The sequence below is a fragment of the Lipotes vexillifer genome, unplaced genomic scaffold (assembly GCF_000442215.2).
Source record: "Lipotes vexillifer unplaced genomic scaffold, Lipotes_vexillifer_v1.1 scaffold1577, whole genome shotgun sequence".
In the NCBI taxonomy this organism is placed as follows: Eukaryota; Metazoa; Chordata; class Mammalia; order Artiodactyla; family Lipotidae; genus Lipotes; species Lipotes vexillifer.
Genome location: NW_006771701.1, coordinates 39,022 through 53,527, shown reverse-complemented (window position 1 = coordinate 53,527; position 14,506 = coordinate 39,022). Strand labels below are relative to the sequence as shown.

The 14,506-nt window shown below is 48.9% G+C and overlaps 1 pseudogene; it reads right to left on the bottom strand.

Annotated features, from left to right (window-relative positions):
- LOC103086209 (serine/threonine-protein kinase PLK1 pseudogene) overlaps positions 1-8,727 on the bottom strand; it is an 11,461-nt pseudogene extending 2,734 nt beyond the window's left edge.
- Positions 8,728-14,506: the final 5,779 nt, after the last annotated feature.

The window sequence follows — 14,506 nt, the reverse complement described above, 5'->3', positions numbered from 1 at the left end:
CCCCCCCACACACACACACACACACACACACACACACACACACACACACACACACACACAGTCCTAGATGTGAGACCTTGGACAAGTTACTTAACCTTCCTGAACCTACTTGAAAACAATACTTTTCTCATAGGTTTGATTTGAGGAGATCCCATAGTAAATGCTCAGTAAACAACCACCCACTTCCCGAAGGCACTCATTCAGCCAGCTGACATTTGTTAATTGCACAGTGTATGCCGGGCACTGGGGTCTCCCAAATAGGGGGTCAGGGATGTGAGGAATTAAGGAATTCCCCTCTCTCCAAAGTCAGATGCAGGGGGAGCAGTATGAAAAATGAGGTATGTGCCTTAGAGTTTCTCTCGTTCCCCACCCTCAAACTCCATGACTATCTGGCACATTCTGGACGCTGAAAACAATTGATTCTCCCACTACGCTCGCCTTCCAGGATCTACCAGAGAGAAATACACACATACATAGTCTCAAAGCGTGAGGCCAAAAGCAGTTTCTCTTGGCTCTGTCTTCCCCGTAGCATCAGCCTGTTCGCCTCTGACAGGTTGTCAAACAAGGCAAAAGCCCAAGCTTCTGCCCAGAGGAAACTTGGGACCCAAGCTTGTTCTTTCCAAAACAGTAAGCCTGTTTCTCCCTGCAGAAGCTCGCTTGAAATCACAAGGCCAGCCAAGCTTGAAGGGTTTCCTAACCCCACCTCACTCCCGACTGCACCACACACACATACACACATGCTGGTCCCCCGTAGCCCTGATTGGGAACTTTGGGAGCTTACTTTAATCTCAAGCCACAGAGAAGTCTAGCTGCAGAGAAGACCGCAGGACTGCCCTTCGTGTCCGCTCCCCAAGCTCTTGTAAGCAATGTCAGCGTTCAGTCCACTGGTTGTAGCTGGACTGAAGCCTGCACGTGGTTGCCTGGAGTTCTCTTACTTGGAAGCGGGAGTGGCGGGAAGTGACACATGAGTGATGGAGGGAAGAGGAAGACTGATTTGATAAAGCCTCATCAAAAATTGGAGGGAAATGAGTGAAACGAGACCACAAGTGCTCACACTCAGCCTGGCCCAGCAGATGGCTATAGAGGATGGGTGCTTCTCCTCAGGGGTCTCCCGGCCACCATCACCCCTGCCACTGGCACTGCCCACCCACCACTTCCATCCCGAAAGCTCAAAGGCATCTGGTGAGGGACATGAAGTTTTAACTTAATAGATTCACATCATGTTACCCACTCTCTGACAGAACCCAGCTTCCGCTGGCCACTGCTCTTAGCCGGGTCCTCACCCTATACTACCCTGCCATGTTTATTTTCCTACTCTGGTTCCTGCTCTCCCCTCAGGAAAATTCTCCCATTTCTCCTTATTACAGAAAAATAGAACTTCCTTTGAGGTCCAGTTAAAACTGACCACTTGTATGAGACCTCGTCTTCTGGCCCAAGACATGCCAATCTTTCCTGCCAAAGAACTTCCCTTTCAGCAGAGGCCAGGTGTTGGTGGGGGGTAGAAGCCCTGAGAGGCTTGAGTCACAGAGAGTTGTGGTGTAAGACTAGGTCTCCAGGTGTAAGGTGAGGCCTAGAAACCAGGTCAAGTTCAAACACTAAGAGCCGAGTTGCCGGTACTGAGGAAGGGTGAGCCCATGGCAGAGCCCGGAGCAGGCAGGTAGCAGGTCTGAAAGCTGTGATGGTCATGGAAGTAGTATTCAGGGAGAGAGAGGAGCATCTGTGTGCAAGGAGATGCGTAAAATAAATAAGCAGCAAGGAGATAATGTACAGCACAGGGAATTATACCCATTATCTTGTAATAACATAATGGAGTATAATCTGCAAAAACACTGAATCACTATGCTGTACACCTGACACCAGTACAATATTGTAAATCAACTATACTTCAAAAGGAAGAGAAAGAAAGGAAGGAAGGAAGGAAGGAAAGACAGGTAGAGAAAGGAAGGGAGGGAGGGAGGAAGGAAGATGTGCACCAAACTATACGTTACAAACAATGTTGTAGCATTATTTCTAACGGAAAAACAGAATGCACTCTTAATGCCCATCAAAAAGAGAATGGATACAGGCTTCCCTGGTGGCGCAGTGGTTGAGAGTCCGCCTGCCGATGCAGGGGACACGGGTTCGTGCCCCGGTCCGGGAAGATCGCACATGCCGCGGAGCGGCTGGGCCCGTGAGCCATGGCTGCTGAGCCTGCGCGTCCGGAGCCTGTGCTCCGCAACAGGAGAGGCCACAACAGTGAGAGGCCCACGTACCGCAAAAAAAAAAAAAAAAAAAAAAAAGGATAAACAGTAGTTTAGTTAATTTTGTATCAACATGAATAAACCTCAAAAACAGAGCAGTGAGTGGAAAACATGCAGAGGATACAGTATGGTGCCACTAATATAAAGTTTGAAAGCTTTCAAAATCGTATCATATATTGTGCGTGAGTGCCCTACGTGTATAATAACGTGCATAGGAAAACATACATGGGAAAGACAAATACCAATTTCAAGAAAGGGAGGGGGGAGGGAGGACGGGAAGTGGCACAGGGGAGGGTTAACAATGTTTCAGTCTTTTAAAAAATTAACTGAAGCAGATATGGGGAAATAGGGTGTGTGTTTGGAAAATGTTCCCTATACTCTTGTGTGTGTTCAAAAAAAGACCTCATGCCAGTGACCAGCTGCAGCTGGTTTAGACTCAGAGGCTACCGCCAGCCACAGATGAGACACCACAGCTTTACAGGAAATGGACATCACTCCTCTCAGAGCTCTGGTAGCTTTGGAAATCTGTGCTTCATCTCATATATTTAGGTCCTCTTCTCTGGTTTTCCCACACAGAGGGCAGATCCCTAAGTTCCACAGCCCCTAGCAGTGAGCTGCGCATAGAACTGGACTGGACAAACTTTTTTTTTTTATTGAAGTATAGGTGATTTACAGTGTCTTAATTTCTGCTGTACAGCAACGTGATTCAGTTACACATATATACATTCCTTTTCATATTCTTTTCCGTTATGGTTTATCACAGGATATTGAATATAGTTCCCTGTACCATGTAGTAGGACCTTGTTGTTTATCCATTCTGTATAAAACAGTTTGCATCTGCTAATCCCAAATTCCCAATCCATCCCTCCCCCATCTCCCTCCCCTTTGGTAACCACAAGTCTATTCTCTAGAGCTGTGAGTCCGTTTCTGTTTCGTAGATAGGTTCGTGTCGTATTTTAGATTCCACATATAAGTGATATCGTATGGTATTTCGACAAACATTTTGTAGTCTGATTTCTCTCATCATTTTCTCCCTGAATGAAACTGTATCAGTCACTTCATGTAATTCCCATTTGCATAACACACCCAGTCCACGTGCATCTCCCTCCAGGCTGCTCGGCCCACCTGGGGCCTCACACACGGCCCCTCAGACTTGCCTATGACCGCTTCCCACAAGGCTCAGAAACCGTGGTCTGCAGTCTAGAAAACGTTGAGGAAGAGATTTAGTTGGTATGAAGTGACGCTGAAGGACGACAGAGAATCCCGCGTGCTGGAGGCAGGAACTTCCTAAGACTTAGTGAGTTGTTCAGCACAGTTCCAAACATCAGAGGAGAAATGCCTGCCAGTAGCTCTCCTTCGAACCTGGTTCCCCCAAGAGTTTTATGGCTCAAACAAATGGCGTTAACAGGGGATAAATGCTAGGGGTGAGTAGGGCTTGAGGATCACACACACACACACACACACACACACACACACACACAAATAAAAGAGAAGGTATCACTTGGACAAATGTCATTGGTTCATTCTAAGACAAGCTTTCATTAACAGTCGACTCTGGGGAGGGGTCTCAACAGGGACTTCACATTAGGTCACGTGGGGAGCTTTTCAGACCACCAGTGTCTAGACCTCAGGTCACTTAAGTCAGGATTTCTGGGAGCGGGGCTGGGCATTTTTAAGCATCTCCCCAGGCCACTGTGAGGCACAGGGAGCGTCCCCGGGCTACTTGTCCACCTAGCATGCCACTGAGATGGGCACCAGCAAACAAAGCTGGACAGAATAAATCCTGCTCCCAGGGAGCTACAGAATAGTAGGGCGTGCGTCTGTACACACACTCCAAGGGGCTGTGAGAGCCCAGAAAAGGAAGCACTCAAATCTGCTACCAATCTCGATGGTGAGAATGAGACAGGAAAGGCGGGGAATGTGGACGACTCCCAGTGACACATGAAGGTGAGTCTCTCTTGTTGATGGGACAAGAGAATGAATCAACCCCTAGAAGTCGAAGAGCTCAGGCTAGGGAAAGGCCTCAAGGGTTCATCTGGTGTCCAGACACAATTTTGCTCAAGCCATTCCAAAGAAGGAGAATTTCATGAACACACTCATCCTGGGCAGGAGGTTTACCCCTCATCACTGACCTCAGGCAGAAGCCTAAGCCTGCTCCTACCTTGTGGTGTTCCTCACCCAGCTGCCCTCAGCCCTCAGTACACCCCTGGCTCTGGGAGATGCCTTCAGGATAAAACACAGCATCTAGGGAATGAGTTCCTTCCCCCCAAATTGACAAACCTCAGGGAAGGCAGATTCCACCCCCAGAAAAGCGGGGTCCCTGGTTGCAAGGGACTGAGGGCAGTGGCTGCTCATCCTCTCTGCAGCATCTCTCAGCTGAATAAAAAGAACAGGATTTACACACCCAGGACGTTCCGTGGGGCAGAGCTAGAGTGGGGTGATGGGTGGTGTTATAATGATTAAAATTGAGGCTGCAGTGGTTGAATGCCTGGTGAGTTTGGGAATTGCCGGCTGGGATGTTACCCAAGATATATGCATCCCCCCATGTGGGTCAGACGGGCTCACGGCTGGAATTTCAAGCACTTGCTCCAATTGTTCCCGGAGTTCTGGTCATTGATATGCTCGGCACTTGGTCACTGACCTGACGCAGGGTTCTTGTGGTTTTTTGCTCTCATATCTGGGACTGAGCCTTGAATACAACCAATACAGACAGGATCCAATAAAAAGCAGTTGTAAAGGCTGACCTGCCACCACCCTGCTTCCCAGGGCCCCAGCTGTGGGGTGAGGCTGCCGGGAGGGAGGGATGCTGGCTGGTTTCCCCACAGTCCTTTTGTGTCAGCTGAAGGCTCCCCTGAACACTTCCCGTCTGCTACAAACCAAGGCTGGGGCCCACAGGGATATGAGTCTCCCATGATCAGACTGGAATACAAATGGAGTCGCCAATTTAAAGATCAGGTTAGATGGCGTGGAATGGGAGGGGCACAGAAGGAGAAACTCCTTTCCAAAGCCCCGTCATTCTACATGTGAAAATTCAAGTCACTAACAAGGCTCTGTCTGTTTTCAGTTCCCACCCCCTCTTCGCAGGCCCTTGCCCAAAAAAGGAGAAAAGGAAGCTTTAAATCGTCACCCTAAATCCTCTTTTATCTTTGACATAATCTGCCAGGATTTGTGCCCCTGCCAATGCAGTAGGATTCTGGTGCCCCACGGCCCCCTTTGACTCCTGCCAGGGCCCATAAACATCTCCCCATTCCCACCCCTCCTCCCCCCAGCACACAATTGGAAGGAAAAAGCTTGAAGATTTTCCAAAATATAAGTAAATAGGGTCATCGGGATAAGTAGGAAGACCTGGGTAAGCAAATCTCTTCACATACTGAAACTTGGTCATAGTCAGAGCTGAGTTCCCTCCCTCAAGTCCCAGATGAGATGAGCTTCTTAGCAGAAGCTGAGTCTACCAAACACTGGCAGAGTCCACATCACTGGGGGGAAGTGTGACATCAAAGCCATCAACTGGTCCCCAACTGATCCATCCTCCTAATAGTCACTGCCACATATGAAACAGAGACTAAACGTTCTCTCACATATTCCTCCAGATAACCCCTATAAAGTAAGTTCTGTTCCCTCATTTTACAGTTAGGGAAACTGAGCCTCAGAGAGATTGAGTAACTTGCCCAAGGTCACACAGCAGTATGTGGTAGAACCAGGATCAGGTCATCTGGCCCAGAGGCCTGGCTTATAACCATCTGGCCATAGTGCCACTGACATGTGTGCCTTGGGTCAGCGTGCCATGTCATCTCAGTCTGGTCATATTCTTTGCCTGGGCCACCATTGAGCCAGCTTCTCGAACTTCTTTCCAGTATGCTCTCGCCTTCCCTTCCTTCAGCTGAAACAGGTACCCTAAATGTGTCTCTCCTGGACCGAATCCACGGAGTACTCCTCACTAGTGGACATATGCTGCTGTGAGCACATGAAAGGGACCACAGGCAGCCCTTCCCTCGCAGCACCTACCACAGGGGGTTCCTTGCTTTTCTTCCCTCCTTCCTCCCTTCCTCTCTCTCTCTCCCTCTCTGCCTTCCCAAGCTTTCGGCTAGCATTTCCAGCTTTTCTACATGCCAGCTAGATGAGCCATCAGAGTCGGCACTGGTCGTTCAAAGGAGGTCTTATAAATTCCATCCTCTTGCCCCAAGACCATTCCTGACAGACCTGTCCCCATGACAGGGTCACTGTAGCATTCTCAGGGCCCTGTCGGCTGAGAGGGTCCCTCAGCTCTCAGCAGACGACCGTCTCTTGTCAAAGGCACTTTGTGAAGGACTTAATGCGTTGTCACTGAATTTGTTTACCATTGCTACATGACTTATTGGGCTAAGGGACAATGAAAGCAGGCATCCCATATAGCCCATATAGCCACCTCTGCACAGCACCTCCAGAGTACTCAGTTCTTGCCACTGACTGGCTGAGCCAGGTGGCCACTGAGTGCATGTGACAACTAGTAGCCAATCAGCGCCCCCCACGCCTTTTTAAAAAGATTCATACGTGTTTAATGTGTATAAAGCCAAGAAAAAGACAGTCCCGAATTCAATAGCAGTATTCTGTACAATTCATACTGTGGGGTTGAGAGGGAAAGTGAAGAGGCCGTAGAACCTACACCCCAACACGTACAAAAATAATAGCAACTCCCACCTGCAAGGAAGACATAGCTCTATTTCCAGCCACCCGGTCCGAGTGAGGGGACATAGCACAGAAAACCCAGCACAGCGGGGGCTAACCCATAGGGGCCCAAGGGGCTGGTGGGGGTGAAGACGGGCAGTAGTCCTGGGGAGGGGCTGTGAGGAGGTCCTGAGGCGATTGTCGGCTGAGTGAAAGCTCAGCAGCTTGTCCACCATGGGTGGGCATAGAAGAGCTGACTTGCCAGACTCCTGGGGCGGCTGTGCTCATCCAGGAGATTCAGGCAGTACTTGTGGAAATCCGGCTTCTAGTCGATGTAGGTCACAGCTGCCATGCTGGGCACGGGACGAGTTTGCTGTGGTCCTGGCAGATGTTGCAGGATGCAGGATGATGGTTCTGTGCTTGCAGAATCAGGTAGGCAGGTAGAGTTGCTGGACTAGTTCATCACCTTCCCAGGGGTACCCGCCTTCAACAAGTGTTCACTCATGTAGTTTTGGACGTACTTAGAGAGTGATCTTCATGGAGGAGTTGGGATGGGAACTCATGGCGAGGGAGAACTCTACACCACCATGCTCTATGAACCACAGACTGTCACCAAGGCACCAGAGGATGAGGTGAGTCCAGTCATCGGAGAACACTCCCTACACTTTGCTGCATGGCTGATGCCCGAGGCTGCACTTGTCCCAATAGTCCCCCACTTGCTGACTCAGAAGATGGGGATGCCAGAGGGATCCTCAGCCTCCTCTTGCCTCACCAGCCCCCTCTCAGAGGGCTTGGAGGCATTCACACTACGCAGCTGCTACAGCTGCTGGTGTAGTGGTTGGGGAGTGCAGTGGCACTCTCTGTTCTCCTGGACCACTGGTCCCTCTTTTCCCCAGGGAGTCTTGGGCATAGAGTTCTCTAGGCCTTTATTTAGGACTGTGAGTGGCTTCCTGTTGCTGGGATCCAGGCTTCTGAGGGCGATTGAATACCTTGATGGAATGGTGGGGCAGGTAATGGGAGATGGGCTGGGATGTAGCCAGAAGTAAAGAACTCATCTTGAGTTGCTCATGAATGATCCGGTGGGCAATGGGACCTGTCTGCGGCATCTTCTGGAAGAGGGAGGTGGCCACGGGGTTGATGTGCTTGGGGATCCTGCATTCATTCTTCTTGATCCAGAAGTAGGTCAGTTTTAGGCAAGAGGTCTCAAAAGGTGATCTACCCACCGACAAGGTATATATCAACATGATGCACCCAATAGGCCCCCCGTCCACCAGGGAATGGTGCCCTTTCTTGCTCAGCACCTCAAGAGCCACGTATTTAGACAGGGTTTTCTTCTTCTGCCCCCCATCATATTCACCTTCGGTTGCCGGGCCAGATCCCCTATTTTCACCTCCAGATCGTCATTCAGGAAGAGTTTGCCCAGCCTGAGGTCCCAGTGAATAACCTGCTTTGGGTGCGGGTACTGGCAGCCGAGGACCATGTGCCGCAGGTAGCGGCGGACCTCGGACTGGGTCATCGCCTTCCTCCGCCGGTGCGGCTCCAGGGTAATCTTCGGCAGCAGCAGCGCCACAGCACCACCAACATAAAGTTCGTGTCCGCGTGCACCTACGACTCCGTGCTGGTGGGCGAGAGGGCAATGAATAGACATCTCCAGGGACATCTTCTCCTTCCGGTGCGGCCTGAGCAGCCACGACTCAGGCAGGATCTTGTGGCCAAACGCCTCCTTGGCGTCCTCATCCTGTCAGAGATCTCAGAGCACGTGGCGAAGCCGCCCCTCCCCAAGGAAGCGGCCCGGCAGGCAGCACCGCCGACCGCGCGGCTCCACTAGGACCTCCGGGATCTCTTTCGCCTGCTGGATGGCGGTCGGGGGTCCTGGGAGCCACAGCTCCAGAGATCCCGGCTTTCTCCGGTGGGCTGGTGCCCGCGCCAGCGTCTCTGCAGCGCCGCCGCGCTCCTGTTCCTGGAGTCGCTTGGCAGACGCAGCAGGGTCCTGGCAGAGGTTTGACACCGCTCCGCTGCTCCCCGAATCAAATGCTGCGCCGGGACTGTTGCAAAAGCCTCTCTTTTCTCTCTCTCTCTCTCTTTTTTTTTTTTTTAAATCACAACCGGGGAGGAAGAAGCGGGGCAGGAGTGGCTCAGGTCCTCCAGGTACCCTGGGCGGCCCCGCCCCACGCGCAGCCTCCAGCCCCAGGACTGGGTTTATTTCCTCGGGCAGAGGGGAGATGTAGGAAAGGTGGCTTTATCGGATTAAGTCTCACTAGTGAAAATGCTCAGTCTCCCAGCCTCTGTGAGCAAGGCGACCAGCCTCCTGTGTACACAGTGGTTTCCAGGCTGGTAGGTGGTTGTTTTTCCTCCAAACCCTTGGCTAGCTCGGCCTCTCACCCGAGGGCTGTGGTTTGGGGAATGTTTTGACTTGAAACATTCAGGCCCCTGGTGGTATTTGGAGTTGTGAGACCCTTCTGTGCTAAAAGGAAAAAATGAATGGTCTATTTAGAGACTGCTAACAATTCACAGTATAAAGAACAGGCAACAATTCTGCTGCTGACAGGCTGGGTTTCTCGGGGTGGTCCCTGGGGAGCTGGCTGGGCGGCAGTCATGGCCCCAGCTCTGGATGTTTCATCTGGAAGACCCCCTGCTAGTGGTGGCAATGCTTCCAGAAAGCCTCTGCCCCGGCTTTTTCTGGGCCTCTCCTCAATCACTTCCCAGAACACGCTCCTCCTGGGGCCTGTGCTTGGGCTGTGAATGAGACCGCTTTTCCTAAATCCGATGAACTTTGCTCTTGACAAAGGAGGGAAGGGTGGTTATTTGGGAATGCCTTGAAACAGCTTCTCTTGGGTTTGAGCTGTGAGGTTTTACCTATCACAGACATAGACAGAGTTCACCTGAAGGAGGAAACTGCCTTTCCTCTCAAGGACAAAACACACTCCCGGGTGTTTCTATCACCAGAGTGATGCTTCTTCCCATTGCATCCTAGACTCAGAAGAGAAGGTGAGAATCACAGGCTTCGAAATAAACACCCAACCTAATTAAAAACTGAACAGTTTTCTAAAATACCAAAGCTTGTTTCAAAGCTTGACCAAATTAGGAATGGTGTTCATCTAATTTATCAAATGAATTCCTTTATAGATACAAGTAATCCCAATCAAACTCCTGATAGGCTTTTGTGTAAAAATTCACAAACTGATTCTGAAGTTTATATAGAAATGCAGAGGATCTAGAATAGCAGAAACAATTTTGAAAAAGAAGAACGAAATTGGAAAACTAACACTACCTGATCTGAAGACTATTTTTAAGCTACAAAAATAAAGACAATATGGATTTGGACACACACATGTAGCATAGGCACACAGTATAGAAAGATAGATTAATGGAATAATATGAGTCCAGATGTGGGCCCACATGTGTATAGTCAACTGATTTTAGACAAAGGTGTCAAGGTAGTTTGATGGGGGTAATTTGATGCCTTTTTAATGCACTGTGTTGGTATATGATTGGACATTCATATGCCTAAAACTAACCTTGACCCTTACTTCAAACCACATACAAAAATTGACTTGAAACGGATTATAGTAGTAAATGCAAGAATTAAAATTACAAAGCTTCTGGAAGAAAAATAGAAGATAAAACTTTGTGACCTTGGATTAAATAAAGATTTTTAGCTACACACACACAAAAATCATAAAAATAAAAATTGATAAATTAGATTTCATCAAAATTTTAAGCTCCTTCTCTTCAAAAGATAGTGTTAAGAAAAATGAAAAGACAAGGCACAGACTGTGATAAAATATGTGTAAAACACTCAGCCAATGGGGGTGCAAAATCATACCCAGTTTGCAGTTTTTTAAAAAGTTAAGCATCCCCGTATCATAGCACCCAGCAATCCGATTCTAAGGTATTTATCCAAGAGAAAGGAAAGCAAACATCCACAAAAAGACGTGTACTCTTAGTGTTCATAGAAGCTCTATTCATAATCACTGAAAAGTAGAAACCATTCAAATGCCCATCAATTGGCGCATGGTTTAACAAATTGTGGTATCTTTGGTATAAATTGGTAAAAAAAAAAAAAAGTTGATGAACAGATAACTACTGAAACTGATACATGTAGCTGTATGGATGAATCTCAAAAGTATTATGCTAAGTGAAAGAAGTCAATCGCAAATGACTACATATCAAATGACCATTTGTATGACATAATGGAAAAGTCAAAATTGTAGAGACAGAAAGATCAGTGGTTACAAAGGGCTCGGAGAGGGGAGAAATGGCAAAGGGACATGAGGGTACTTTTTGGAGCAATAGAAATGTTCTGTATATTGATTGTAAATGGTGGTTACACGACTGACTATATACCTTTGTCAGAACTCCTTGAACGTATATTGAACACTTTGAAAGGGTGAATTTTATGATATAGAATTATACCTCAATAAATCTAATTTTTAAAAAATGAAATCCCCAAACCAGTTTTGATTAATAGAAGCTCATTAATTTGGATCCCCCTTATCCCTATTTAGTAACAATTTATACCCACAGGAACCAGAGTTTATACTTGCTCCATCTAAATGGTTGTTTTAAACCTTTAGTATCCTACTAGCAGGAAAGAGGGGGGAACTCAAATTTGTAGGATGTTACCATGTGCCAGGCAGACATCATGCTGGGCATTTTGCACGTGATTTTATTTGCTTCTTGTTATGGGCTGAATTGTGTCCCCCAAAATTGATATGTGGAAGCCCTAACCCCCAGTACCTCAGAATGTGACTATACTAGGAGATGGGGCCTTTAAAGAGGGGACTGAGTTAAAATGAGGCCATTAGGGTGGACCCTAATGCAACCTGAATGGTATCCTTATAACAAGAGGAAATTTGGACAGACAGGGAGACACCAGGGTTGCGTGGGCACAGAGGGACGACCATGTGAAGAGGCAGCAAGCGGGTGGCCATTTGCAAGGCAAGGCCTCAGGAGAATCCCAGCCTGCCAACACCATGATCTCAGACTTCTCACTTCCAGAATTGTAGGAAAATTAATTTCTGTTGTTTAAGCTACCCTGGCTGTGTGTTTTTTCTTGGCAGCCCTCGTGGACTAATACAATCCTCCCAACAATCTGAGGTGAGGAAGGCAGAAGGAAAAGCTCTGTGAGTGATGGTAGCTTGCTCAACTCCAGTGGCTGGTAGGGCAACCTGGGGAGAAGCACAGAACTGACACCCAAAGCTCACCACCACCTAGATTTCAATCGTTAGGAAATCAGAGCTGGTTTCTTCTCATCCTTGAACAATCTGTACTCCTTTTTCTCAGTAAATGTTGAATTGATGTAAATAATTAGAGTAACAAGATTTCAGGATGCAGGAGAGACCTACTTTATTTATTTGTTTATCTTGGGCTGTGTTGGGTCTTCATTGCTGCACGTGGGCTTTCTCTAGTTGCGGCAAGAGGGGGCTACTCTTCATTGCGGTGCACGGGCTTCTCATTGCAGTGGCTTCTATTGTTGCGGAGCACGGGCTCTAGGCACATGGGCTTCAGTAGTTTCGGCATGCAGGCTCAGTAGTTGTGGCTCACAGGCTCAGTAGTTGTGGTGCATGGGCTTGGTTGCTCCGTGGCATGTGGGATCTTCCCGGACCACAGCTCAAACCAGTGTCTCCTGCACTGTCAGGCAGTTTCCTAACCACTGCGCCACCAGGGAAGTCCCGAGATCTACTTTAAATATTCAGCTATTTTCCAGGACAAAGTAATATCACTGATTTTTATAAACAGTAACTATGATCATAATAATTGATACCTTTGCCCATCCACTGTGCCCTAGGGGTGGCACCCAGACTTGCTCTCAAGCAGGTCTTATGGGACCTGTGCAATGAATGCTTTCTTAGCCTAGATGTTCATTCATTCCACAAATAGTTATTGAGCACCTATGATAAAACCAAAAGTCAAATTAAAAAAATTTTTTTCTCTGTAAAAGGTTTATCACCAAATCCTAGATCATGCTGACCTTTGGCCCATTAGAACAAATAATTAAGGGAATTTTGCTGTTGTTCATTTGTTTTATTAAGTCAGGTTTGTTTTTTTTTTCCATTCTGGGTATCAAAGCAAAGTGGAGAAAAGAACCCAGAGGTAAGGACTTGCAGTTCAGAAACGGAGGATCCCTTTATACTCTGGGGACCTCAGGGGGCAGAGACCTTCCTCTTGCCGTGGTTGGATCCTGGGAGCTCGACAAATTGTGATTTGGGGGTAAATGTTCGTTGAACTGAACTAACTTTTGAATGATTCAACTGGTCAGTGTGGGGAGCAGCCACTCCCAGGGAAGTGACTAGATGTGCCTTTTGTGTGTGTGTGTGTGTGTGCACGTGTGTGTGTGTGTGTGTGTGTGTGTGTGTGCCTTTTAAGTTCGGCCTCACAAAAATTCAGGTGAGTTGGACTGGCCTGAGAGAAACCATCAGCTTGGCCAAGTAAGGGAACCACTGAGTGAAACCAGAAAATGAAGCAGAGGAGACAATTCTGTGAAGAATCAAGTAGTGCTTTGGGGTTTGAGAGGTCAGTGCTTATCCGCACAGAGATACCCAGTGAGCAGCCAGGAGCCTGGAGGAAGAGATGTCAGACCACGACGACAAGGTGACCCTGAGGGCTCAGCCTGCTCCTCCATTGCCTCCTTGTCGCCTCCTCACCAGTCGACAGGCGTGCTGATGTTACCTCCTAAATATTTCTTGACTGTTTTCCTTCCTGCCTGCCTACCGTGCACAACCCCAGGCCCTCAGCACCTCCTCCTTAGACCACTGCCTTCCATCAGCTCTCCCCTGACTATCTCTGCCCCTTTAAATCCCCCCATCTCGCTGTCACCAGTCTTATCCGAAATGAAATTCCTAGGATCTCCCTTTCCTGTTTAAAGCCTGTCGCATGCCTGTCTCCCTCTCATTCTTCACCCCTGGGCACGAGTGTCCCCTCTTCCAGAATGTGGTCCCTGATGCCCCCGGGTCAGCCGGGGGACCCCTGTGCGCTTAGATCTCACGTGCATCCTGCCTGACCACACGGAGGCTTCGTTACCTCGGGGTAAGTGTTCCTCCCTCAGAGCCCGGGAGCCCCTCGGGCTGCAACCAGACCTGGCATCTCTACCCTCAGCACCTCTCCCAGTGCCTGGGGCACACGGGTGTTGTACTCGCCTTGGGAGGGAAGAAGGGAGGGGGAGAAAAAGCAAAGAGGGCCGGATACTGATCTTGAAAACTGTCTGCGTGTGGTGGAGGATTAGTCACAGTTCCCACGTCCTACCTGAGGGAGCTCAGCTTGCTGCAGAGGCAGGAGAGCTTGGGGCTAACTCCTGGCTTGGCCTCCTCCTAGCTCTTTGACCTTTGTCAGGCTGCCTAACCTCTGTGGGTCTCAGTTTTCTCTTCCAAATAAAGGGGTAGGACCAGATGAACTCCACAGTCCCTTTAGCTCTGAATCAAAGGGCACCATGGGTCACCAGCCACAGGAGCCTTGGCCCCATCTCAGCACCCAGCAACTTATCAGCCAGAACCTCCTGCATCTGCCCTGTGCCCTCCTGCCTGGTCTCCTGACCTCCCTCTCCCCAAGCTGCAGGGAGCCCACGGCAGCGTCACTAGAAAGCAGTGACAGTCACAGCCTTGCCCATGGACCCCACCAACAGC